Below are 9,877 nucleotides of genomic sequence, written 5' to 3' on the forward strand. Positions count from 1 at the left end.
CCTGAGGGTGGGCTTTTCGGTTTTCAAAAACCCAAGCCAGGTCCAGTGGTTCTCTCTTCCTGCTGCCTGCAGTTTGAGAACTCTCAGCTACTTATCAGCTTTTTCTGCCTGCATGCAACCATACTTCCTGCTCTGATGATAATGAACTAAACTTTTGAAACTTTTGAAACAAGCACCCAATTAAAAGCTTTCCTTTGTAAGAGTGGCCATGGCCATGGTGTCTCTTCACAGCAATAGAACATTAAGACAATAGGCTTATGTTATAGGTCATTACTAATGTGGAACTAACACTAAATCTAACAGCCTCGTCTTCACATTGTATTCCCAGCTTGTCAGCCAAATGTCCGCAGAACAAGAAGTAAAGCATTTGCAACTTCTTGACTCCTGCGTGTGAAGGGGCTGTCAACCTCATGCCCAGGAACTTTAGATATCCCTAAACAATACAGAGCCCCTGTGAATGTATGTTACGCTGTTCTGAAGTGTCTAGATCTTAATCCATGCAGTCTATAAAGAATACTTAGCAGCGCTTCACTCCATCGGTGAAGTAAGACAGAGGGAGCAGTTGTCTCCCAAGAGCAGCAATGGCTGTAGACTGCTGAGGCTCAGGCTCATTTCCAAATCCTATACTCATCTGTGCTCTTGGTGTCTCCTCGGGATCATGCCATGTTCTGCCCACTGGCCTCACCCCTACTATACAGGTACGGGAGAACACCCACATCTCTCTGAAGCTTTAGGCCTTTCTGTGAGTTCCAGATCATTTATCTACCTGTCCCCTGAACATCCCTCGCTGGAAATCCTCCAACAGAAACTTGTTCACCCTACAAGGTGTTCCCAACCACTCTCTGCTGGTTGAAAAAGCATGGCCTATCTTGTGGCAACAATGCACTCTTAAATCTTGGTGACATCACACTACAACATTTTGTTGTTTGACATTTAATTTGGAAATAATTTCAAACTTACAAAAGATTGCAAAACTAAGAATAGAATTTAAAAAAAAAAGAAACTCACATAGATACCCTTTAGAAAAGTGCCCTTACTGTTGAAATGTATCCCCTTTATTCAGTATGAGGGAAAACAATATGAATTTTAACTCTTTGCCACTAAACACTTTCGCATATACATGCTAAGACTAAGAGGGTCTTTTAATAACCATAGTACACAGCTACTATGTTCTTGCAATACCCTTTTAAAATCCAACCTGACATCCATATTCCCATTTGCCAGATGATCCAATTACAGCATTCCCCCTTTCAAATCAGGATCCAGCATAGAGGACGATATTTCATTTAGTCATCGTGTCTCTTTCGTCTCCTTTAATCTGGAACATTGCCACAGCCTGTCCTTGTCTTTTATGACATTGACATTTAAAGCTTATTTCTCACATCCTAGTCTAAAGCAGAGTAGGCAGCCCACCTCAATTCCATAGCTATCTTATCTAGAATATGTGATCTCCTAGGTCATGATAAGGCCCACGCAAGCGTGAAGACACTTATCTTGCCCTCACATAACAGTGAGACTTGATCGCACACGCCTATTAAAAGCAATGGGCTGAGAATTATGAAAAACAAATAGGCAAGTGCCAATAATGTATTAGACTTTCTACACGTCTGTCATGAACTTTACCATGTACTATTACAAATGCATGTGTAGATTCAGTGTTATCTGAGCAGGGGCCATGTTGGTCATTTGCATCTCTCCAGTCCCTGCTATTTGTCCCTCATATGTCCCTAGAACACAGTCAAGGCCTCCTAAAATGTTTGCTGAATGAATGAATAATCAGGCGTCCTGAGTTTGCCTACTTTCTCAAATACCACACAGCTTCCTGTAATCATCCATTATTCTGATCATAGAATGCTCAAAATAGAGTCTAGGCATTGGATGTAGTAAAAGTCTCCCATAAACTCTAGATAAATAATTCTAGAATCAACAAGCAAACCCTAGTAACAATCACAAATAAAACAGACAATAACTACTTGATTGTGGTTTTAATTTCTTCCCGTAATGTCTACAAGTGCTAAAATGACCACCATGGTCTTCATAGTAGGATACATGAATTAAAGAGATGCAAAGATAACATTTGATTCATATAAATATGAGTCACAGCCCCAAAGAGTCTCCTTTAACAGCATCTTGGAGACTTCCTGTCTCTTCATGAACTCTTGAGGTAGAACTGAACACATATGCAGAGATTAGTAAGGATAATATACATGATCTAAGTCCTCAACCTCCCAGCCTTAGAAACATACCTTCATCACCAGATTGGCAAGCGGCCATGCCAATGGTAGAGCGCAGACCTTAGGCTGCTTTGTGACTGCTCTCTCTCCCTTTCACCCGCACACCTGGCCATCTCCTCTCTATTGAGCCACCAGTGGCTGTTTAGCTGCGCCTATCCCATCATCCAAATCCGTCTCTGAGACGCTGGATCCCCAGGCTCAGGTTTTAAAAATCTCTCCCTGCATTTGTAATTTGCTCTTTCCAGGTCTGTTTCTCACCTCCTGCTCCAGGAGCTAAGCCCTTGTTTTCCTCACCTTCATCTTCCCCGACATGGCACATTAATTGGCCGGAGTGGTTATACATCTTACAGCACCAACTTCAAGGTTCTTACATAGCTCTGTGGTTTGCCTTGCAGAAACCTCAGCTTTGAACTATCCCTGAAACCGGAGTCGAGTTGGGACATCTAAGCGGACGTGATATGGCAAGCAAAGACCAAGGAAATCTATGCATCATCCCGGCTGCCCGGCAATGGCAGCTTTCATCGAATTTCCTCCCTTTAACACAGCACAGTTAGCTCTTTTGTAAAGGCTTTACCTTGAACATCTCTCACTAATTAAGCCCATTTCTCCCTGCCAGATTCTTTGTTCTGCAAATGGGATTCAGCCCTGGCTGCTGTGTGATTTGCAGCCACAGGAGTTAGAAAGGTGCAGGGTGTCCAGAGAGCGCTCTGAAGGTGGTGGGAGGGTGGGAGAGAGGAATGGCCAACGGTTTATTTGTTCTAGGAATTACATATCCTCTTCTGAGCTTTCTTACTATGCACTGAAGTATTTTACACTTCCTCCAAAGTGCAGAAAATAAGAATTAGGCATTTGGAAAGCCGCTATAAAGGATTATTTGGCAAATAATGTGAAATAATCTTTTTTTTCAGCCTTGCATTTTCTTAATAGCTAACACTCACCTAATGGGTTATTTTATGAAAGTTACTATTTTAAGTACTTAATGTATAAGGACTTTACGGCCTCATACTAGCCTTGGGAAGCAGATAACATTATGATGCCTACTGCACAGAAACTGGGGTACAAGGAGATAACTAGGTATTGCATTACATTTCCTGGGGAGACATAAAGAAGCATCCATTTACCTCAGGGAAGGCCCTGACTCACCAAAGAAAAACTCCATCCAACTCCAGCTTGGTGAACGAATGAGTTTATTATGGATACTTACAAGAGCATGGGGGACTCAAAGGCAGCTCCATCAAAATGCCAGCTCTTGAAGTCTGCATTGCTGTAGTCCCCACTCCCGGTCAACCTTCCACCTCATGCATATCCAAGCATGTGTTAAGACCATAAGCACCAGAGGACAAGGACTGATGACCTGAAGGGGTCCTTGGAGGTGTCACAGCAGGGAAGTGGATTGTGAAGAGGTGAGAACGAAAACTCATTTCAGGTTAACTTCATAGTCCTGGATCAAACTTTGGGAAGTCTGATGTCAGGTGGTTTGTTGCTAATATATTTAAACACTCTATAATTTGAAAAAAAAAAAAAAAAGAATAAAACTTCCTGAATACAATCCCCAGTACACAAAGAAGTTTAATTATATTGAAATTCAACTCAGGGTACATGCCAAATCTTCCAAGAAGATGGGTTTGGGAAATAAGGATACCTATACTAGCTTAAGAACCTAAGGAAGGATCTGGCCTACTCTTGGTCATGTAGATAGTGCAGAGGTCATTTGGGCTGTTAGCCACCTCTGGTCCCAGTTGTGGGAACTTGGGGGAGCCCCTGGCAATACAAGTAATGTACGGGTCATTTAGATTACTATCCACCTCTGGTCCTAGTTGTAGAAGCTTGATATGACCTGGCCCAAGAGATAATACAGATCACCAGGCTATTTATCACTGCCAATTCTCAGCTTTCTGGATGGAAGAACAGGTTTTACATCTTTTCCACTGAAAAAGATGCTTAACATTCCTGGCTTTTCTTTGGCGATCTGTGGGCAGAGAATCTTCAAGCTCCCATCAATGACCAGAATCATAGATGAGGATCTCATGACTCTCTTCCTGCTTCTTCTAACAAGGGATGCTAACAAGCCTATTGCCATTACCACAGACCTAACTATAAACGTGTTTGTTGTTTTGTTTTCTTGGTTGCCATGTGTGTAGAGCAGGGCATTCTGTATACCCTTGTAGCAATTCTGCTTCATGATGGCCAGTGGACACATTAGGCTAAAAAGCTGAAACAAGTCTATTACAATACTAGGTCTTAAAACAGTATGTGACTAAAGCCAGGATTTGAAAGCAGCAGTTTGACTTCAGAACCAATCTGCTTTTCCAATATACCTCTATATCCAATCCTCACCAAAAGAGAGAGAGAGAGATAGAACAGACCCTAAATTTTCTTCCTTAGTAAGCATTTATTTTGAATAACTGCCAAATCTCAGTCTGTGTCTCCTCTATTGGAGGCTAAGAGGAGCTTTGCAGATGATGGAACATTGGTGACAATGTCTATAACCAGCTTACTAAAGGAATCCATAACATGTGTGTACTTCAGAATTGTAGTTAGTGTTGTTATCTTTGCTATTTTTTTTTTATAGATCAAAGGGACTCCATAACACTGGGTAGCCAGGTCAACTCGAAGCTCTTTGGACCCACCCATTCACGGTGGGCTTGAATGTAGATGGCCTCACTGGAGACTATTCCATTCTGGAGTTCATCCCCCAAATCCTGCAGCCTCCTGAGAACTATCCAGAGTGAGTGTGGACTGTGTTAGGCACCCTGGAGATGTTCTGAGGGGAAGAATCCCCCTGAGAAAAAGTGGAAAAGAAGAACGTAAGGAAATTCTCAAGACTGCATGAATTTCATGGTCCTAGTTGAACCTTAAAACAAGTCTGGGGTAGCTGAGCTTAAATGTGTGTGTCCTCACAGGAACGTCTTCCATGAAAAAAGAAGTTGTGAGCCCCAAAGCCCCCTGCCAGGACCTTCTAGCTGGAGAATGGAAGCCTACAGGAAACACAGGTAGAAAGAAGAGAGCTGAAATGATGGTTGTCCTTGGAAGCTTTGCTACACAGGGACTGAAAAAGCAGGTAAGAATGATCAGACAGCACTGTCTGTCTTGCCTGGTGTCCTCTGAGGGGGGGGGAAGCCTCAGAAGTTTCTAGAGGCTTGTTCTTTGAACAAAGGGCATTGACTAGTGTCACCAAAGCTGGCGCTTTAAGACAGAACTTCAAAGGGTTAATCCTGATGTGTGGTTCTGACAGAAAAGGATGAAAACTGTCACCAAAAAAAGAAAATTGCGTGCGAAAGCCTTTTCTCATCTACCTAAAAGGGCAAGGGGAGAAGCATCTGCCTTAGCTGCTGAACTTTTTTGCTTAAAAAGCAAAGAAAAAATCTCTGAGCACAGAGAACGAGCCATGCCTCTGCACAGGGCAAGGATTTGTGGTCAAATTAACACTTCAACTCGAAGAAACTGTTGCTGAAATCTCCAGACAAGAAATTAATATAATTAGGTAATAGCCCCTGAACTCAAATCTCTCACAAGTTGAGAGGGAGAAAAAGCAGCCAGACTGGACCTTATTAAAACGAAATTCATAAACCCAACCTCCGAAGAATGCCAAGAAGCGAGAAGCACTGTAAATGCAAACACGGGAAAGGCCCATGAGCAGTGATGGCTCAGAATTGGGTCTCCGGATCATGCCTGGCCAAACGTAGTCCTGGAGGAATGGCTCAACCTAGCATTTCCCTGACTGTTGCGTGATCCAACATCCTTGAATCGCAGACTTCTAGACCCCACAGCCAATGTTTAAGATTCTGTAGGTGCAGCGTTGAGCCCAGGTAAGTACGACTCCTCAAAGAGAATTGATGCTGCTGGACTGGGACCATGCCTGGGACATCAGTAGGTCTACCCGGGCCTTAGTTCCCAAGCCAATGAATAAACCGGAAACCAGTTAGTCCCTGTTCTAAAATTCTATGAAATAAGCAACCTGGGGGAAATGGGGATTAGATCAAACATGATTACTCCTCAATAGATGATAAGCATTCTTCCACTTTATGAAATGAGCCAATTCAGGCCAGATTAGCGTTTGTAAATTAAGGTTTATTGGGGGCCGTTCTCAGCAGGCTCATCGGTCCCAAGGAAAGGAGCCAGGGAGGTCACCTTGCAGGGGGAGACAGAAAAATGGGAAGAAGAGAGAGCAAACGCACGCACAGGAAGAGGGAGAAAGCAAGGAGAGAGAGAGAAAAGAAAGAAGAGAAACGAAGAAAGAGAGAAGGGGAGGGGAAATCAAAATGTCTGGATTATAAAGTAAAGATTCTCCGGGGGGAGGGGAAGCCCTGGCGCCGGGGCTGGAAAGTTCAGGGGAGAGGGCAGGGTAAGCCAGCCAAGCCCTGTAACAGGTAAGGGCTGAGGATTCTGGGAAAACCTGGAGGCCAGGTCTGCTTTGCTTAAAAGGGCACCTCAGCCACTGGAAGCCCAACAAGCGGGCACAGTTTGGACAGCGCTTGTCCATTCGGGAGAGAATGGTGCACACACATGGCCAACAAGGAATGTACTCAAAGAATCCAACTGGCTTACTGGAGACCTGTAAAAGCATGGGTGCCCTTGAAGGCAGCAGCCATGCCGGCCGGACACAGATGCTTTCCCCATCCCTGTTCAAAGCGAAGAACAGAAATAAACGCTTTCATTCAAAGTGCCGCGCTTCGTATAGCACCAGCGCTCTTCTGTGGAAGGGGGGAAGAAAAGGATGAGAAGAACGACTCCGTTTCATGATCCCAGGGAGGGGAGAACTGTCTGCAAAGATGGACATTATTATATTAAAAGATGAAATGTTAGGCCGGCAAGATGGCTCAGTGGGTAAAGGCGCTTGCCCCGCAAGCCTGACCACCAGAGTTTGATTCCAGAATCGTGTGTAGGCTGTGAGAGAGAGCTGACTCCCCAGAAGTGGTTCTCTGGCCTCTGCATGCATATTTTAGCATGTGCACCTACAGCACACTTACACACATGAATGACAATGATGATGATTAAGTGATTAAATGTAAAGTTGGTGGTTAGTTTTGTCATCCTTCTACATGCTCAAGGATTACCATATGAACATGTTTGCTATGCTTGGCCTCTTAATAGGAAAAAAAAAAAAAATCTAATTTAACTTTATTTTTCATAGTTTATTCCAATTGCAACCTCCTTCTTCATCTCCTCCTGGTCCCTCTTCCTCCCTCTTCCTCTTTCCTATTTCTCAGAAGGGGGAGTCCTCCTCCCCTATCATCTAACCCCAGCTTACGAAGCCTCATCATGACTGCTTGCATCCTCCTCCTCTGGCCTGGCAATGCCTCCCCTCACCAACCCTCCCACCCCCACCAACCCTCCCACCCCCACCACCAGAGGGAAGTGATCAAAGAGCAGGCAACAGAGTTCAAGTCAGAGGCAACTCCTGCTTCCTTACTAAAGAACCCACATGAAGACTGAGCTGCCTATTGGCTATATCTGAGCAGGGGTTCTAGGTCCTCTTCATGCATGGTCCTTGGTTGGTGCATCAGTCTCTGCAGCACCCCTCGAACCCACTATGGGCCCAGATTTGTTGGCTTTGTTGTTCTTCTTATGTAGCGCCTATCTGCTCTAGGTCCTTCTATCCCCCCACTCTTTCCTATAACTCCCTTCACCCTGCCCAAAGTTTGGCTGTGAGTCTGAGCATCTGCTTTGATCCCCTGCTGGGTGGAGTCTTTCAGAGGACATTTATGGTAGGCTCTCATCCTGTTCCCTCTTTTCAACAGCTTCCGATGTTTATTCGATTTGCCATGCTGAATAAGAATTAAGCACCCTCCCTAGAGTCCTCCTTGTTATTCAGCTTCTTTAGCTCTACGGATTGTAGTATTGTTATGTGGTGTTATATGGCTAATATCCACTTACAGGTGAGTATATTCCATGCGCGTCTTTCTGGTTCTGGGTTACCTCACTCAGGGAAAAAGAAAACATTGGAAATTCCACAGCCACCTGTGGACCCCCATGTCACGTGGAAGACCCCCCAGGGGCAGGGAAAGACCCCCACAGACCTGCCCTCTGCAGCGCAGCACTGGCAAGCAGGCTGTAGACACACAGAGAGGCCTGCTTGCCCTCACTACGCATGTATGGGAGGGAGAAGGTAGCGCTAGACCTGCCTGCTACGCCAGAGGGACAGGCTCTGAACACCTAGAGACCTCAAGGCCATGCAACGCTGACAGAGGAGGTCAGGCAGAGGCCCCACAACCTGCAACTGGAGCCACTGCAATGTGCAAGTACTTGGCGAACAGATGGGAGGGAAAGAGAAGTGCAACAGTGTAAGGGTGAAGAGGGCGTGGTGGAGTTCCAGCGCACGTTGTTGCTAAGGGCCAATTCTGTGTCTGCAGCTATGCAGTGGAAGATATCCGTGGCTCACAGTACTCCTAGAGATCATAAGGATGGCCGTGGTCTGAGAGTCCACTTAGGACCACGTGGATGTCCAGGGGCTGTGGAGGATTGGCCCCATCCCTCACTGGCTGCTGTGTTCTGGAAAGCTGGCACTAGTGGGGGTGGGAGGATCATGGCGAGCTGGCCCTGAGTGTGAGCAAGGGAGAGATGGCCCTGCCACTCATTTGACCCGAGGTGGAGGGGTTGTGGGGGTGATGCTCTCCACCTCCCTGTTCCTCCCCACCATTAGCAGTCAAGAGAGAGGGCCTCAAAGGCCGGGAGAGCAGGAGAGCTAATCCTGCCCCCTCACTAGCTGTAGCTCTCGGAGAACGGGTCCTGCACCTCACAAGGGCAACACAGTGGAGCTGACCCTGATGGCAAAGGCAGGGGTGAGCCAGCCCTGAGGGTGTAAGAGCAGGAGAGCTGTCCCAGCCCCTCCCCAGCTGCAGCACTTGGGAGGTAGGCCTGGGGCATTGCCTGGGCAGCACAGTGGAGTTAGCTCAGATGAGCTGGACCAAGAGCATGAGGGCGGGAAGTTGACCCTGACCCTGGCTTCTGACGGTGGTGCCATTGGGTGGCCTAGCCCGAGCAATGCTGGTAGAGTGGCAGGTAAGGGACAGCCAGCGGGCCGTACAGCTCAGCTACCACCCAGGGCCAGATCCAGGACTTTAAGTTGGTTCACCCTCAAGTCTGCGTCATCTGTGAACTGTTGGGGCACCTGAAAGGGGCGATCCTGCCAAACCAAAGCTGCAGAACGTCCATGACACAGGACAGCAACAGAATAACTGGGAGGAGTCCCGGTGAGGATCCAATATTGATGGTGTCACAGAGGCCAGAGACCTTAAACCAGAGCAACGACTCATTGCAATGAACATTTGCAAGTGAAGATGTGCGGACAGAAGGGTATACTGTGGGACACACTGAGACACACCACAGCGTCCGCAACAAGATATTTTCCATGTTTTGTTTTTGTTTGTTTGTTTGTTTTGTCATTTTTGTTTGGGGGGAGGTTACGTGGGTAGAAGGTGGATACAGTGGATGGAGAGATGAGTGGGACTGGGGTGCACGCTGTGAAAAAAAAGCATCAATAAAAAGTTTAAAAAAAGAAATTCTGCAGGCAACTGAAAAGGTATGAATCAGAGTGCTCATTTTCTGCTTATTAATTGAGGTAAGTTAATGAGGTGATAAGATTGGAGTCTTTGATGTCTCTTTACTATTTGGGCTATTACCTCTGCAATTATTTATAGATA

This window comes from Meriones unguiculatus, chromosome 7 (genome assembly GCF_030254825.1).
Source record: "Meriones unguiculatus strain TT.TT164.6M chromosome 7, Bangor_MerUng_6.1, whole genome shotgun sequence".
In the NCBI taxonomy this organism is placed as follows: Eukaryota; Metazoa; Chordata; class Mammalia; order Rodentia; family Muridae; genus Meriones; species Meriones unguiculatus.